At 45.1% G+C, this 18,795-nt stretch overlaps 1 long non-coding RNA gene across 1 annotated transcript in view; it reads left to right on the top strand.

The window, feature by feature from the left end:
• LOC110337175 overlaps window positions 1-17,246 on the top strand; it is a 19,491-nt gene extending 2,245 nt beyond the window's left edge. The window contains exons 2-3 of the long non-coding RNA XR_002381250.1: window positions 9,858-10,088; window positions 14,985-17,246. This is a non-coding gene — a long non-coding RNA (uncharacterized LOC110337175). The remainder of the gene's footprint in view (window positions 1-9,857; window positions 10,089-14,984) is intronic.
• Window positions 17,247-18,795: the final 1,549 nt, after the last annotated feature.

Here is an 18,795-nt window from a genome sequence, read left to right as displayed (position 1 = left end):
ATAACGGACTACACCTCTGAAACTGTAAGCCAACCCCCAGTTAAACGCTTCCTTTTCTAAGAGTTGCCTTCGTCATGGTGTCTCTTCATAGCAACAGAGCAGTAACTATGACAGTCCTCTTCCCAAAGAGAGAAATCCCACTCTTCTGAGCCATCCATCACCCAACCCTTTCCCACTTGAATGTGAGGTAGCAGTGGGCACACTTAGATGTCACACTGACTTAGGATTCTGAGCTGCCTCTTCCTACGTGACAGCCTGATTTGTCTATGCCACTTTGTGATGCTCTTCTATCCATGCTTCCGGTAGAATTTTGGCACAAAGTGTATCTTGTCATCACTTGGATGAGATCCAGAGCTACCAAGACACCTTTCCTAAGCCTGAACTCTTCAACAGAGCAAAGCCAGATCTCCGGCGACATCTCTGTCTGTCCTTTGTACCTTGCATCTTGTTTGTAGAGTCTTGGAAGCTTTGACATTACAGCCTAGATATTTACATAAGAACTTGAGAACATAGTGTTTTTCAAAGCATACTTTGGCTTTTCATGTCATGAAAATAGAAGATGTTGGTTAGTGTCCACACTACTCTCTTGTCAGTAGGTTTTAATAAGGTTAATTTCAACATGGGGTGGATGGATAGAGAGGACTGGGTGGGGTGGGGAACAGGAAGGATTACACGTGTGTGTGTGGGAGAGAGAGAGAGAGAGAGAGAGAGAGAGAGAGAGAGAGAGAGAGAGAGAACTGGAATCAGGGGGGCTGGGGGAATCCCTGGGATGAGCTAGAAACCGAGGACAATGGAAACTCCCAGGAATCTATGAGAGTGACCCTAGCTAAGACTTCTAGCAGTGGGAGATATGGAACCTGAAACAGCCATCTCCTGGAACCAGGAAAGACTTCCAATGAAGAACCTGGGACCAGCCACAAAATCTTCTACCCACAATTTGTACCGGTTACAAGGTATCTAAGGGTAAAGATAAAGCAGAAATTGAGAACATGGCCAACCATCGACTGGCCCAGCTTGAGAGCCATCCTATGAGAGACTCCACTCATGACACCATCAGTGATAAATATTCTTCTATACTTGCAGACAGAGGGCTTAGCTAATGGAAACAGATGCAGAGACCCACAGCCAAACACGAGGTGGAACTTGAGGAATCCTATGGAAGAGTGGGAGGAAAGATGGAGGTAGCCAGAGGGGTCAATGACACCAAAGTCAACTAAGCTGGGCCCATAGAAGCCCACAGAGAATGAACCACCAACCAAGAGCCTGCATGGGAGAGACCTAGGCCCACGGGCACAGATGTGACATTTGTGTGTCTTGGTCTTCCTGTGGGACTCCTAACAGCAGGAGCAGGGGCTGTCCCTGATTCTGTTTACTGCTTTTGTATCCCTTTCCTCTAACTGCCTTGATAGATGTGCCTAGTTCTACTGCAACTTGATATTCTGAGGAGGGTCCATATCCATGGGAGGCCTCCCCTTTTCTGAGGAGGAGAGGGCATAGGGTGGGGGGGGAGGGCGGGGGAAAGAAAAGACTGGAAAAAGAGGAGAGGGGAAGTTTCGATAGAGATGTAAAGCAAATAAAAAAATTTTTTTAATTGGCAATTTTAATATTAGAGTGGAAGTCAGCATTGTGTTTCATTCAACAGCCTCTAAGCAGCTCCTCAGATGTGGCCATTCTGCCTCTGGAATCTGAAGGCTTCCAAACCATTGGCCATGAGCTTCACAGTGAATAGGCAATTTACCAGTTGTCTTAGGGTTTTACTGCTGTAAACAGACACCATGACCAGTGCAAGTCTTATAAAGGACATTTAATTGAGGCTGGCTTATGGGTTCAGAGGTTCAGTCCATTTTCATCAAGGCAGGAAGCATGGCAGCATCCAGACAGACATGGTGCAGGCAGAGCTGAGAGTCCTACATCTTCATCTGAAGGCTGCTGGTGGAAAGCTGGCATTCAGGCAGCTAGGATGAGGGTCTTAAAGCCCATGCCCACAGTGACACACCTACTCCAACAACGTTACACCTCCTAATAGTGCCACTTCCTGGGCCAAGCATATACAAACCATCACACCAGTTGCCAGAGTTAACATTTGTTTGCTCTTCCACATAACTTCATAAAGAATTATTTTCCAATAAATTATTTAATCTTTCTGGAACCTGTTTTCCCTATCTATAAAATCACCATGACTAAAAAGATGTGTAGAGAGAATAGAATCCTTCAAGGATCTGCAAACTTTCTGAGCTCCTGGGTGAAGGTGAGTGTATAGTGATCATCAAACTTCTGCACCAGAGCAGCAAAATCGGGCTGGTCTACACCACAGAAATTTATTCTCTCATAATTCTGGAGGCCCGGGGTCTGGGGTCAAGGTCTTGGCAGAGTCCTGCTTCCTCTGGAGGAGGTATAGTAGAGCCTTAACCAGGCCTGTTACCCAGAGGCCTCCAGAAGTCATTTAGTTCAAGTGAGCATGAACCCAATCTTGATACAGAGTTCTCCATGTGTAAATGGCTGCCTTTCCTTGTGTCTACATTTGTATGTGCATATTCATGTGTATGTGCACATATGTGCATGAGTATGTAAGCTGAGATTGGCTTCAGATGTCTTCCCCAATTATACTATATTCTTTCTATGAGTATATTTGGTTAGGGGAACTATCCAATTTCAAGGGACTCGAGGCTAGTGCCTTCTTCCCATTTGCACCTCCATATGATACCATGCACACAAACACAGACACCACACACACAAACACAAACACCACACACACAAACACAGACACCACACATAAAGATGCTATACATAAGTATAAAGATACCTCACACAGGGGCACATAAATACTGCAAACATAACACAGACAACACAAATAAATAGATACCATATACAGACACAGAGACACTCTACACAAACACACAGACACACACACACACACACACACACACAGGTGCTACACACACAGAGATACCACAAAGTTATACATGGGTGATACTACAAACACACAAAAAGATACCCACCCACTGCACATTGATAGCCTGCCCAGTGTGATGCTGTGCCTGCTGGGTTACAGAAGCACACCGAGAATGAATTTAGCAGCCCTGCTCCTATGACTGCCCTTCTAGAATCTCATGCAGTCACATATGTGCACAATAGGCACACAGTTGCAAGCACCAAAGCTTTTCTTGTACATAATAGGGTGTGAAAAAAAATCCATAATTCCTGGGGTTAGGAAATGTTCAAAGAGCTTACAGATTACCCATGCTGCCAAGTGTGAGTCAGCTGCTTTTCTTAAAAAGGACCTGATTCTGCAGATGTTGCAGTGTCCTTGGAAAATGCCCTCCAAATGACTGCTGAGAGGGAAAAGCAGGATTTTCAATTACAAGTAAATGCTAAAATTCTCCAAAAGGCTTTTTATCTCTTAATTTTCAGTTATTAGGATGTAAATTCCTCCATAAGATCCTTGTGTGCTTTCTTAAGTTTCCTATAATGAATAGGTCCTAACTTCAAAACTAAAAACAAAATAAAATAAAAATCAAGAGCCCTGGGAGCAGGAAGGCTCTCTCATATTCCCCCTCCCTTCCCTTCCTTCACAGGTTCCCGACTCTATCTTTGCCACTTCAAAAGCAGACAGCACTAGAAGTGCAAGCTGCCCCATGTCAAATGTGCTTTTCTTTGGTAGGAGAGGATGCTGTGCGTTCATTCTTCTCTGCTTCCTCCTGCTCTCTGCCTGCTCCTACCTCCCACCCAGAGAGTCACAATTTGACTCCACAGAGACCCGCTGCGGTTCAAACTCTGTTAGCTAGAGTTCAACTCTAGCGGAGTGTGGAGGGGTTGACCAGACACGGGGGCCTCTGCGGCACTCTTCCACTTCAGGCAGTAATGGTAGAGGCATGCAGATTCTTCCCACATGCTCTGAGCCGGAAGCCGCACAATTCTGTTTATCCTCTGGGTAGGCCAAACATCAAATGGCTTGAGCTGAAGGAAGCGGCACAGGTATCATTGTTTATGAGAGTCGCAGGATGTACCCGTAACTTCCATCTCTGTATCAACCTAACTTCTAAGTCCAATGCACACAGCAGCAGATGAAACCCATGTAGCCCCACAGGGTGGGCGTCTCCTTCCTGGTACACAAGGGGATGAGCAGACTGGAGGGCAGGCTGGGGAACAAGGGATCAGCCTTCCTTTCTGGAGGGGTGACTGATTGTTTAGAGAGTCACATAGCCAGAAAGAGGAAGGTCTGGTTAAGAGGCCTTAGACTTCCATCTTTGCAGGCCTTTCTTCTCAGCAAGACAAGAATGTGAAAGGGGGCTACCGCTGAAGGCTCCTCCAGCCTTTTGTCTCCAGCCTTTACAGTATGAGACTCGCTCAGATACACGGTGACTGTTGCTGTTTTGTATTCTTTCTCTTACTCTCTTTCTAAGAGCCTCCGCCTCTCCTTCCCATTCCTCCACAGACAAGGAACCATTTAACTAGTGTGGAGCGCCGCCTCACATAGCTGGCCTCACATAGCCGTTACAAGATGGCGCTGACATCCGTTGCCGGGAGTGATACTATGTTGCGCATGTGTAAGCCAGGCCACACCCTAAGGGCCGGAGTGCTCGCCTCTGACATCACATCGCATGATTCGACCTGTGCCAATCCATGAGCACCACGTCCGAGGCGGAGTAGAGCTCCTATATAAGGGAGGCGGTTCTGTTGCTCGGGGTCTCCGTTTTTTGGAAGCTTGTGCTCTCCCTCTCAAGAGTATAAAAGCTTTGCTACAGAAGGATCCTGTTTGTGTGCCGCGTCGTTCTTGCTGGCGAGACGGTTGGCGCGGGACAAACCAGGACCTGTGGCTCTGTTCCATCTCTCACCTATTCTAACATCTCTGGATGAAACACCACAGGGCCATCTCTGGTGAATATTAACATCAAGCCACTGTCCTCCCTGGTGGCATCAGTCTGGCCTCCAGTTTCACCCCCAGAAATTGCCTCTTCCTGCCTGTCTTCTCTTCCTCTTTCTCACACCCCCACAAGAGCTCCTTTCCGCCTACTCCCCCCCCCATACTTGTCTCCTTTCCCAGACACAGGCAAGATGTCCCCACCCAAGACAAAGAAAGGCTCCTTTGTTATACCTGCAAGATCCTAAATATTATCACCATTTAATTACTGCTATCCTCCAGGCTAACTTCTTGGCAACAGCTCCTCTCCAGTTAAATAGGCTGAACGTTTTCCCGGAGTGGCTGCTTCCACTGGAGATAATTTGTGAATGGAGACTAATTTGGGGTGTTGCCACTGGTGTAAAGAGGTGACTTCAAGGTAGTTGAGCCTTAAAAGACAAACAGTGTATGGAGGGAGAAGGTTATGCATTTCCTGATGACATAGATCATTTTGGGGAACAGACATCCATCTCAAATTCATTGTCACTGGCACAAACCAGTGGGCTGCATTATTAACTGGCCAGGATTCAATTCATCTCCCTTTTTCTTTTCTTATTTTTTTTTTCCAGTACAAGGAGAGCAAGGTCACATTCATGATGTCAGGAATTATTCTCTTGGTGTGTGCTCAGATAAAAGCGTGACTTCAGTGTTTCAGCATGTTCAGCCAGGACTGCCTCCCAGACCTACAGAGGTGTTAGAACATCTTGACTTCTGAATTAGGTCCCGATCTAAAGATGAGAGCAATGTTTCCCACACCATGTAGCCCCGGCAGGGCTGTCCACTCCTAGCCTTTGTCGGAATCTTGAGTCGTGCTGCTTGCTTCCAAAGTTACCCGGTCAGATGGTAACTCAGTTTTCTCAGAATGTTCTCATGAGAAGTGGCTGGATATGGGCTGCTTGTGTGCCCACTGGGGTGGTTCTTTGGAGTAACTTGTTTTGGCTACTAAGTTTATGAGGTGGGGCAGGGTGGGGGTGGGGGAGGGGGAGGGGATGGAATAAATGACAGCTTGCTTGTCATCTCTCTCCGGTTTAGAACTGGTGGAAAGCTAATGCTTCTTGCAAGACTTAATGTTGAGAATTATGTTTAGAAGATCAGTGGCTTTCTAGGAGAGCTAAGTACCAAGAAAGCTTACCACAGGGCCAGGGGGAAGTGGACAAACTAAAATCTGAGGTAAAGATAAAAATCTATAGACACAAATTGTTGTGTTTTGTAGAAAAAAAAGGAAAGGAAGCCAGGGATGTGTTTGGTGGAGGCGTGGTATGGTGTGGGGTAAGGGTGGACCTCTGCAGACCCACACTGAGGCATCCCTTCCCTCTGAGGTACCAGCCACGGTGGGCGTAGTATAGAATAGGGTTTGTTCAGTGCATGGAAAAGGGAGTTGAGGGGGTAGTAAAGAAGGAGAACGAGGAATGGGGAGAGAAGGTAAAGAGAGGGAAGAGGGGAAGAAGGGAAGAGAGCAAGAGAGTGAGGAGGGGGCAAATAGCCCCTTTTATAGTGAGTCAGACATACCTGTCTGTTGCCAGGCAACTGGGGCAGTGCCATGAAGAAATGCTAACACAAATAAATGACACTATGTCAAACAAGGAGGGGAGAGAGGCCAAGAGGGCCCTCCTCACTGCAGGAAAACTCCTTTAATAAAGAATAAATACTGAGCTGATAGGTAGAAGCAGGCAGAGTGAGTGCAGAGTGAGTCCCAGGACAGCCAGGGCTACACAGAGAAACCCTGTCTCAAGACAAAACAAACAAACAAACAAAAGATAAACGCCACACCAATGTCATACTATTTTGTACCTTTGAATGTGGTGGACTGAAATAAAAATTATTTGCCCTGTGTATTTTTTCTCCCGCCAGTTCCAACACACCTAACATTTGTAAATATCTGTGTCGATATGCAAAATTGCCACTGTATGATATGATGTAAATCTGTGTAGATGGGAGGACTATAAAGTACAGAGGTGGGGACAGAGAGGAAATCACAAGAAGAGAGTTTATGGACATTTATAGCACTACTAGAAATGGTGCCCAAGAGGCCCTGATGACTAAGGTAATGGGGTGCAGGTGGGGGACTCAAGCTGGTTTTTTTGGAGAATTGTTGTATCCAGAGCCTTAAAGTTTACTTTATGGCACTTTTCACCAATATCTCCATGCTGGCATTACCCGATTTGCTCTGGTGTTGAAAACTCCTAATGGAAGTTTGAGACTCCTCGCTGAAGGATGGGTTTACACCTTAATAATTACAACATGGGATGATCCCGCAGTGTGACTATCAGAGTAGAGTTATGCAAACTTAGGTGGCCCAGCCCGCAGCTTCTGAAACTGTGAGTCACGAGCCCATATGAAGTCATGTGACTAAAGGTGGGTGTTGGGAACATTTCGGCAACAGTAAAAGGTTTCCGGGTTACACAAAAACTGAAAATTCAAACTCAAGCGCATAATGAACCTCGTGTGTTTCCAGCTGGGTTCACCAGAGTTTCTTCACACAGCTTCCCTGCAGCCCGAGTTCTGAACCTGCTCACTTTACATTAAAGACGCCCTCACGTAACCCGGTGCTAACCAATGCTACCTGAATCCTTCAGCACAGAGTCTAGGATAGTGCATGTGATGAAGTGAAGTATTTTTGCTGTGCATTATTTAGTGCTTCTTTCTGCCTTTACAGAACCGCAATGGTTTGATTACAGAAGACTGAGACATTTAATATTTTCTTACCATCCTTCTTCAGGACGTGGGTATCACATTAGCATACTTTGGGATTGTGTTCTGTTAGAATGCTTGACTTTAAAAACTGCTGTTTAAGGGGCTTACTTGAACTTCATAAAAAGTCCTTGGTGTGAATTTCAGACAGAATGTCCATCAATTTCTGAAGTGGCTATGAATACACTTCTGCCACTTGCCCTGTGCACTTGTGCAGAACAGTGTCATCAGCATGGATGATTATAAAACTGAAATATGAGTCAACTCTGAAAAATATCAAAACTGCTGGGCACTCCGCAGCATCAAGTGCTCAGTCAAAATTTAATTCTTTATGTAAAAAATAGGCACATGCGGGGCTGGTGAGATGACTCAGCGGGTAAAAGCACCCCACCGCTCTTCCAAAGGTGCAGAGTTCAAATCCCAGCAACCACATGGTGATTCAAGCCATCCTTAACGAGATCTGACTCCCTCTTCTGGAGTGTCCGAAGACAGCTACAGTGTACTTACTTACATAAAATAAATAAATAAAATCTTTAAAAAAAAAAAACAAAAAACAGGCACGTGTGTCTGTCTCATTACCACGAAACTTTGCTTTCATTGTGAATGAATGGTAAAATTAGTATGCCAAATAATTGTTCTAAAATGTATTCCACTACCAGTAAGTGTTTGTTTTGCTTATCTAGTTTATATACTTACATTCTCAGACAAAAGTGGGGATCACAAGTGAAAAAGAGTAAAATCATCATCATCATCATCATCATCATCATCATCATCATCATAGTAATACAGCCTGTTCTACCCTTAGACTCCACGGTGTATACCATTTTGTATGAGACTCTGAAGCCAAACCACTATTATGACATGCAAGACTTGTAGGCGTATTTGTATTTAAATGTATGTATTTTTATTAGTTGCAAATGTGTGTTATTATAATTGATATATCATGCATATATGAAACATTAAGTATAATAAGATGTGGGGAAAGAGGAATGTGTACTCATTGCTGGTTGGAGTGAAATCTGGTGGCACCACTGTGGAAATCAGTGTGAAGAGTCCTCAGAAGGCTGGAACTAGCTCTGCCGTATGACTCAGCTACCTGTCTGCTGGGCACATACCCAAGGAACCCTATATCCTAGGATAGAAATACCTGTTCATCCGTGTTAATTGCTGTTCTCTTCGTAGTAGCCAGGAAGTAAAAACAGCCTAGATATCTATCAACAGATGAATACATAACGGAAACGTGGTACATATACACAGTGGATTTTTTAAAAATATATTTACTTTTATTTATATGACTAGGCTATAGCTGTCATCAGACACACCAGAAGAGGGCATCAGATCCCATTACAGATGGTTGTGAGCCACCATGTGGTTGCTGGGAATTGAACTCAGGACCTCTAAAAGAACAGTCAGTGCTCTTAACCTCTGAGCCATCTCTCCAGCCCTATACACAGAGGAATTCTGTTCATCTGCAAAAAATAAAATTATGAGAATTTTATGTAAGGAAAAGGATCAGGACTCAGTTGCCCTGAGTGAGAAAACCAGATCCAGGAAGACAAAAATCATGTATTCCCTTGCCTATGCGCATACTAGCTTTTCTTCAGGTTTGTATTTAAACTTCTTGGCTCATAAACATCAAGAAAGTAGTAAGGGACCCGACCATGGTGGGGAATTTCATAAGAGGAGGGATAGAACACAGGTAGTGTGAAGGGGAAAGAGGAGTAATGGAATAGGAAGGGTTAAACGGTATAGAGGGTGGAAGGTAGGGGAGAGGGAGAGTACAGGAAGAGATGGCTAACACTAAGGACATTTGAGAAGGAGATGTGGAAAGAAGGAGAAATCAGGTTGGTGGCAACCTGGAGGTTTCATCTCTACTTAATAGCGTTCACAGTATTGGAAGGCTCCGTGTATGCTATGTGAGGAGCAACGTGTTCAATACTTACCCAGCTGTAAGCTATAAGCTGTAAGCAGCTGCGAGCTGCTGTGTTATCAATATATACTTACCGGTGCAATACTTGCACAAATGTTATGGGAGTAACCAACCATTTTCTGGTTGGATTTAAAGCCCTGTTGCACAGAATGGAACCCACGCCTGGTACCATTAACTGGGCCAAGATCCAGTGGGTAGGTCATAGGCCCTACGGAAGAACCCATTCTTCTTACTCTGCTAAGTAGACAGAGTATGAAGCCTCCCCACTAGGAACTTAACCTTATACCCGTAAGCTAGTGAGTCTCTCATCCCTCATCCTGATGTTTTCCTTTGCAGTAGATGGCTACTTAACAGAGAGATGCACAACTGGTCAACATATAGAAAAATAAAGGACTATGGGAAGCTCAGCCCTAAATGGAACATCGGTGTCACGCCCTGTGCACCCAAGACTCATGACTCATCGCGGAAGAAGGGGAAGAACGATGGAGAGCCAGAGGTAGTGGACATCTGGCAAAACCTTGTTCTCCAGGCATGACCAAGCTGTTACACACACAGGTTTAGGCAGCTGTGAGCGCGTAGGAAATACTAGCACAAGATCAAACCAGACTGGATCCCACAAGGGATGAGTTTGGTACTTATGAAGTGGGGCGGGATGGAGGGAGATTGATCAGGAGGGAGAAAGGAAGGGGGAAGGGGAAAGGGGAGAGGGAGAGGGAGAGGGAGAGGGGGAAGGGGAGGGACAGGGACAGGGGCAGGGGCAGGGGCAGGAGCAGGGGAAGGGACAGGGGCAGGGACAGGGACAGGGACAGGGACAGGGAGAGGCAATTTTCTTTAGTGATGCAGTTATCAAAATGCTCCATTATATAACCCTACACCCTCACATATACTGACAGCATTAAATAGACTCGGTGAGCTTTAACAAACAAACAAATAAACAAACAAAAAGAGCACTGAAACATGAGTTGGGAAAGTAGTAGTAGAGGTAGATTGGGGAAGGATTGGAGGGAAGGGAAAGTGGGTGAGGGTTGGTCAAAATACATACACATGTATGGAATTCTCAAGCAGCAACAACAACAACAACAGTTTAGAGAAAATAAAAGCATCACAAAAAGAAACACCAGTAAGAGGCTTAAGAGCCCCTCCTGCACGGCACTGCATCTCCCACCTCAACCCCACAGCACGATACACAAATCGCTTAATGTTACTGAGTACCAGGGGCACCAAGCCTTAAAGAAATGGACCAGAGAAAAGTGCATCACTGACAACCGAGACATGCTTGCCTCCTCTGTGGACCACTGACAGACATACAAACCTCCACTGTGGACAACTGGCAGATATACAAACCTTCACTGTGGACCACTGGCAGATACACAAACCTCCACTGTGGACCACTGGCAGATACACAAGCCTCCACTGTGGACCACTGGCAGATACACAAGCCTCCACTGTGGACCACTGGCAGATACACAAACCTCCACTGTGGACCACTGGCAGATACACAAGCCTCCACTGTGGACCACTGGCAGATACATGAGCCTCCACTGTGGACCACTGGCAGATACACAAACCTCCACTGTGGACCACTGGCAGATACACAAACCTCCACTGTGGACCACTGACTGATACGCTGGCGACCCTCCTATATGGGGGTCTTGATGAGCACCACAGCATGGCTCCTGGAAAACTCAGGCCCCCATGAAGTTCTGGACTTTGGAAAGCCTGGAGGTCTAGGGTCAGAGAAATATAAGGACTTGGGACAAGCCAGTAGCCTTCCATGTTTCATTTAACTGGTGACAATAATGTAAATATCTAAATCTGGCTCATTTAGCTCTACACCGATTTGAAGTATCGGCTTTTCATGGTTGTCCAAATTGTAACGCTATAACTTGGAACAGTATAGATAAAGAGGTCCTGTATATGCCTAAGTTCCTGTCCGAATTGTTTCCACTGTCTTCTCATGTGACCAACTCTCTTATTTGCTGCCATGCAGGATATGAGCTGTTCCTAGCAGAGCCCTGGGCCAGGCCTAAGGCAGTTCCTCAGAAAACATTCTCTAAAATCTTTTCCCAGGCGCTTCACAGAGGCCTGGCTATCTGGTAGATGGATCAAAACAGATGCAAGGCAGTTTTCCTTTCTTGTTTGGTCACAGAAAAACAAAGACAAAAAGCCTTTTATATAAACATATGCCTTCCTTGGACAATTTTTTTTTTAAGTAACTATTGTATGAGGTAGTGTTCTTAAAGCAGAGCTACGGTTAAGTGGCTACACTTAATAAATTCTAATTGCTCAAGTGCTTGCAACCCTGGACAGCAAATAGCAAAATTGGCATAATTGCGATTATAATTTCCATCAGTGGTTATAATGCAATTATCCCCGAGTAATGCTCTATGCTGGAAAGATGCTGTTAGAATCTCTGTAAGAAATGAGGACTGTGTGCCCTCCCACCAGGGTCCACATCATGCAGAGAGACAGGCTAGCCGTGGGCTTCCATCTTCAGCCTCCCAGGACCTCATTTGCCTGTCAGTCAGAGACTGCGGGATCATTTGAAATGCATGCAAGGATATGTTGCTTGAAGAACTGCATCTGCCCGGGAGAAAGCACCATGAACAGATTTTTTTTATCTTTGTCAAAAATGAAAACACAGAGACAGAAAATACAAACGATATGAGACAAGAATCTTAGTGAAATGGTTCACTACAGCAGAGATGAGAAGCAGATGAGATGAGCCTAGCCTCTGTCCTGGAAGGGAAACCCAGGCAGAGGGGGGTGGACTCCCTAGGACACAGAAATGGAGAAGAGAGTCTAAAAGACCAGGCAACTATGGTTTCTGGGAAAGACACCCAGAGAAGAGATGGGTGCACAGACGGGACCATGGCGGCGTGAAGGGTTCCCCTGTACCAGATAAGTCTTCATGAGGATGCTGCACAATGCTGGAGAGGAGGCTCTGAGAGGATGCTCAAGAGGGAGCTCTGAGAGGATTAGGTTAGATAATAGACATTGCTCATCAGGAACTGAGAAGGTTATCTCCTCTCCCAACTAGCCGATCTGAAAAAAAAAAAAAAATCAAAAATTTCAGGAGGAACAGTAGAAAGAATACCCATAGACGACAGTACTCAGTAGGGGTAAATAATCTATCCCAGATCAAATATTGCTCCAGGAAGATCAACCTCACAACTCTATACCTGAGAGCGCTGTAGAGTGTTACATCGTGACTTACACCCTTGACATTTAATTATCGTACTCTGAGCTTTCTTCTCGCTTAGAGTTGCTAGGTTTATTTTGGTGTTCTGTCTTGACTTGCCTTCTGATATTTTACCTCACAGAGATCTCAAATGGCTAAATATATGTTTACTTCATATGGGAGATAGATAGAACTCTACCACGGGCCCAAATTCTGCCCCTTAGAGATGACTGTGTAGTCATCTCTCCCCTAGTGTGAGCAAGATTTGGGGCTATGATGCAATATCACATTATGATTTTTTTTTTATGGCAGAGGAGAATTTGAAGATGCAATTAGAGTCCTACTGAGTTAACCTTAAGTTAATCAATAGAAAGACTATTATAGATGAACCTGACGTAATCAGATGAGCGCTTTAAGTTATGTTAGAGAAATTGGAAGCTAGACAGACTCGCTGAATCTCACAAAACTCTGCTCTGGCTGCCATCATGATTCAGATTCATGTAAGACCAAGCTGAAGAACCAGCTGGGCTTTGCCTGGACTTCTGATTTACAGAAACGTACATGCACAATGGTGTTGCATAAGTATCTATGTTTGTAGCAATTTGTCACATTGCGAGATCTAATGTACTTAATTAACATATTAAATGCAAGAAATGAAATGATATTAAAATTAAATTTCATCCTATTATTTCTTCTAAAATATTTTTAATAAATACAATACAGAAAATGTTGTAGATGACTAAAATAAGTCTAGTGTCCTTCATCCTACCTGGAACCACGTGTTAGAAAAGAAGATCCAGAGCTAGGGATGGGGATCTACCACTGTAATTCCAGTGAGCAGGGAGCTAAGACAGGAGCAGTGAAAGCTAAATGCTAGCTTGGGTCATATAGCAAACCTTTAAAAAAAAGGAAGGAAGGAAGGAAGGAAGGAAGGAAGGAAGGAAGTCAGCCAGTCAGGTTGGGTGTTTCATGTCTATGCAAATGTTATTCAAAAGAATCACTCAACAGGGACACATACACACACACACACACACAAAACCTGCTCCACTTGGTAAGCTAGAAGTAACTGTTTCAAAGCCACCCATCAGTAAGCTAGAGTCACCAGGAAACAATTCCCAAGTGAGACAAGTGTCAAAAAGTATGACACCCATGTGCAACGTGGGAGGCGTCATAGCCATCTAGTACATGCGTTGACGTGGAACACACCGAACAGAACAGCCTATTTCTTAAAATATTCTAGGGAAACAACTGTAATCAGGTAGGAGATCACTAGCTATAAATGGTAGCCTCATTAAGATTCGAAGCGATGATGACGATGACCCAAGTTTATACAGCAAAGAAACTCTAGAAGGCATCTGACCCCAGAACTGTTTGAATGCTTCCTGTCCAGGTTTTAGGATGGAGCTCGGGAAGAGAGGAAAGGGCAGTTCTCAACCTGTGGGTCGAGACCCCTTTGGCAAACCTCTATCTTCAAAAATATTTGCATTAGGATTCATAACAGGAGCAAAATTACAGTCGTGATACAGCAACAAAAATAATTTTATGGTTGGGGGTCACTATAATATGAAGAAGTGTGTTAAAGGGTCATAGCATTAGGAAGGTTGAGAACCATTGAGATAAAAGAAGGTGTGTGCTTGCCTAACAGAATAGGCAGAGTCATGGAGGGGGTGCGTACTAAAATCCCTAGAAGGGGGAGCTCCAAGTTTCCAGAGATAAATAAATGATAAGGACAGGGAGGTATCAATTATCTTGATTAGATCAGTGTTTATTCAATGTATGCCAAAAATTGCTAAAATGTCACACTGCACCCGATAAAGTATGAACAATGATTACATGTCAATCTCCCAAATTCTAATAAATGTTCAATGGTACAGTTTTCCAAATTAAATACTTGTTTTTTTTTTTTCTACTGGTGAAGACAATTACACCAGACAGTGTAAAGACGGTCACCAGGGATGGAAGAGGAAACCAGGGGGTTATTATTAGTGGGGTTTGAACATCAGTTTTATCAGATGAGAAACCTTATGAAGGTGGCTAGCCACCGTGGTTACACAGCATTATGAATATTTTTAGCATCACTGAACTGTTCAGTTAAAAATGGTTTCAATAATAAACGTTATCTCTATGTTTTAGTACAATAAAACAATTGGGAGGAGGGAGGGGACCCTGGAAAGTGAAATGTTTCTGCACGGAAAATATTTTGGGAACTGTGGAGCTAGTGGTTTAAATTCTTCATATGTTTATTTATCCTGTCTCCTCTTTCCAATGACACTGTGTTCCAGGTCAAATGCTGATCCTGTGGCCCACGGTGAGAAAACCTCCTGGTATAACTAGTGGGAACTGCTCGGCTACCTTCCCTTCCCTTCCCCCCAGCTGTGTGATGCAAGGGTGCAATTCCGTCTCCTCAGAACCAGACATCCTCTCTCACTGGAGGATTCCAGGCATTGCCAACCCTGGGTAGCTTATCACTGCAGAGCACCCTGCAGCCGTTCTGCAGATGGTCACCATGTGCCAGGCTCAGCACATTACTAAAGCAACAAGCATCCCACCAGGACACCCACTTTGCAACGAAGACACTGCTATGCCAGGGAAGAATCCAGAAAGAATTATAACGCTGGGGCTTCTGAGAAAGCTGATTAAGGGGCCTGGCTGGAAAGTGACCTGCATCCTCGAGGCAGAGAACCTCCAATGAGCTCAGAGGTGAGAGCTGTCTGGATGACTCAGGCAGGAATCTGGAGAGAGCGGGGTGGGGCACGTAATTCACTGCCTAAAACCCAAAGCCAGTTCCCCACCTTTCAGTGGTACAATCGCTCCCTGAAGAAGATACTTCAAGTTGAGAACGAAGCAGGAAAGGAGGAAGCCCAGGAAGGAATGACTTTGCATTTAGCGTTGATTCGAAAAGGCACAACCCTTTACCTCTTCACATGCCTGATCTAAAATTAGAATCCACCCTCCAATCTCAAGCATTTTACAGTTTCTGTCCACCACGCCCGCACCCCTCGTCCCCCCATCCACCCTCCCGGCATGCACATGATCCTAAGGCACGCGCGTGGCTCGCTTGTCAATGCCGGCATGCGCAAACTTGTCCACAGCTACAGTCTTTGTCATTTCTTCCTCAGGATTTTGTGTTTTGTTTCTACCCTACGTGTTGGGTTTAATGGCCATGTAAAATGTCTTCAGCAAGATCATCCTGGAGGGTTCCCCCTAACAGGAAAACTTACAGTGTGTTCAGGTAGGCGAGGGACCAGAGCGGTACCATCCTGATTGTTATGTGTGGAATGAATAGCCATTCTGAGAAAAAGGTTTACTATTAAATAGCGGCCTTGCAAAAACAAATCAAGTATTTTACAGCTTTATTAGTCCAGGCAAGGGTACAATAGCAATGCCCGGGCCATTTGTTAGAATGACAGACCCTCGGGTTGTGTGGATACCTACTGATTCTGGTTGTACTGTGGCGACTGCTCCATCCAAAGGTCAAAACCACCACCTCCACCTCGGTCTTATTACGGCACTTTCTTCTCTTTATTGTCCGTGAACTAATGATGGAACTTAAATACAAAGGGCATGTGGGACTCAATTAGGCATGGCCGGTGACATCTCTGCAGGCGCGATGTAAAATAAAACCATCTTCTTCAGTGGGGGGAGGGGGGCAGGGAGGGCTGGCAGCCAGCAGGATGGGTAGTCTCCTAGGAGAACCAGGAACACTAATAAAGCCATGAATTATCTGAGACCTTGCAGGGTCCTCAGGGTGCTGTGACACAGCTGGCTGAGAGGAGCCCCACCTGCGGAACTGTCTGTCATAATGAGGATTTGGGAGTTCGTTATATGCTTTCTCTACTAACAATGACACTCAACTTAGTCCCTCTTGTGGAGGGACTGGGCACGCAACCCACAGCTTTGCGTAGTATGCTGGCTTGGCACTGTGTCACTGAGCTACAGCCTCAGCCTTCAATAAATTCTGTAGTCAACATTTTATATTTGTTTTCCTTACCTACTCATTCTGATCCCTTACTACTGAGAAGTATGACAAACCCTGTAGGGAAACAGTGTGAACTGACACCCGGAGTTTAGGTGGCAATGGCCTTTTACCTATAGAGATGACATTACCAGACTACCTGGTTGGCAAGTTGGGGACTGGACTCTCCAGATTCTGGCTTTGCTTTGGCAATTCTGAGAGGGAAGATAGTATTGGTGACATTTTATGGGAGAGAACTGGGGGTCCAGTATGCTCAAGAGACTCAGATTCTGAGCTGTCCTGGGAGCCAATTAATTGCTTCTTCATCTAAGTCAGTGGTTCTCAACTGCTGCCGCCCATGAATACAGTTCCTCGGGTTATGGTAAACCCCCAACCATAAAATTATTTTCATGGATACGTTATAACTTTAATTTTGCTTCTGTATGAATCGTAATGTAAATATTTTTTGGAGACAGACGTCTGCCAAAGGAGTCTCAACCCACAGGTTGAAAAACCACTGATCTAATTCATCTCTTGTCCTTCCGCCCACAGCTTCTCAGTAAAAGTTGACATGCTCATTTATGATTTTATGAGTTTTCTGGCATAGCGTTTATTTGCTTATTTATAGGGTGTGTGCACGTGCTCACATGTGTGTGCATATGGAAGGCAGAGCTGGGTGCTGGGTTTCTTCTGTGATCGCTCCCCACCTTGGTTTTCGAGACAGGGTTTCTCGCTGAAGCTGGAGTACCTCCATTCATCTAGACTTGCTGGCCAATGAGCCAAAGAAATCGCCCATCGTTGCTTCTCCCTGGTTCTGGGGTTATAAATGCATGTAGCCAATGCCACCTTTATGTGATTCCTGGAGATCTGAATGCAGAGTCTCATCCCTGCACAGCAGCCACTTTACTGAGTGACCTATCCCAGGCCCTTTGATACATTTTTAAATAAGTGATCAGATAATTAGGTGAACCCTACTAGAGAGAATGCGCATGTAGGCTTATGTTTTTCAAAACCTACTTTAGTAAGGGTTCTTAAATGCTTTAATCTCTCTTTTAGCCCAACATCCATCAGAGATAGTGGAAAAGAAAGGTGGATTGGAAACAGGGATTGTGGACCTGTTTAGAAACAATTCTTTGGAGCCATTTCTATCCTCATTGTTGTTGGCATTTCATCTAGGCTCTGCCCCACAGTTACCTGGCAACAGTCAGGTGTGCCTGACTCACTATAAAAGGGGATGCTTGGCCCCTCCTCTCCCACTCTTGCTCTTGCTCCTGTTCCTTACATTCTCTCTCTCCATTCCCTTCCCCCTCTCTCCATGTGGTTTTGTCTCTGTCTCTCTCTGTCTGTCTGTCTCTGCCTTTCTTTCAACTCCTCTCCCTATGCCCTGAATAAACTCTAGTCTATACTATATTGTCCTGTGGTTGGTCCCTCAGGGGGAAGGGATGCCTCAGCACAGGTTTGGAGAGGCACCCCCTTCCCCTACACCATATTGTGCCCCCACCAACCATATCCTTCTCTTCTCTTTCTTTTTATAAAGCACAACGATTGTCAGCAGTCCAGTCCACTACTAAAAGACCAACTTGAACCAACAGCAAGTAGCTGCAGTCCAGTCCACAAATCAGCAACGGCAGCTCAATCCAGAAAAAATGGCAAGACTCTGCCAATGGCCCCAAGTCCATGGACGCAGCTAGAAGCAACCCGACCACCACCAGTTCTTCGGTACATCTTTCTCTGTGAAGTCACAACAAACAAAGACCAGTGAAGAAAGCAAGGTGAACCAATGCCACAGCGTTGTCAGTGCAGACCAGAAAGGTGAAGCCCAATGAAGACCAGCAATATCAGAGCATCCGCCACTGTCGTTGGGTTATACCTCTATTCCTTCCGAACATCAGGTACCCTCTCAAGCATCTGCTTCACCAGTCAGCTTCCTGAAAAACACCTGTCTGCTCTGAGCAATACATCCTCTCATGTGTCTGCTTCAGCAAAACATCCTCCCATGTGTCTCTTTCAGCAGGACATCCTCTCATAAGAGGAACATCCCATGACACAACTGGGTCTCCACAGAAACCAGAAATTCCCACTTCATGTGCATCATTGGAAAATGCTGGAATCCAATACAAGAAGTATGGCTGGGGGGG

This window comes from Mus pahari, chromosome 19 (assembly GCF_900095145.1).
Source record: "Mus pahari chromosome 19, PAHARI_EIJ_v1.1, whole genome shotgun sequence".
NCBI classification, from domain to species: domain Eukaryota; kingdom Metazoa; phylum Chordata; class Mammalia; order Rodentia; family Muridae; genus Mus; species Mus pahari.
Note: the sequence above shows the minus strand (reverse complement) of the source record. Positions and strands in the feature narration are given on the sequence as shown.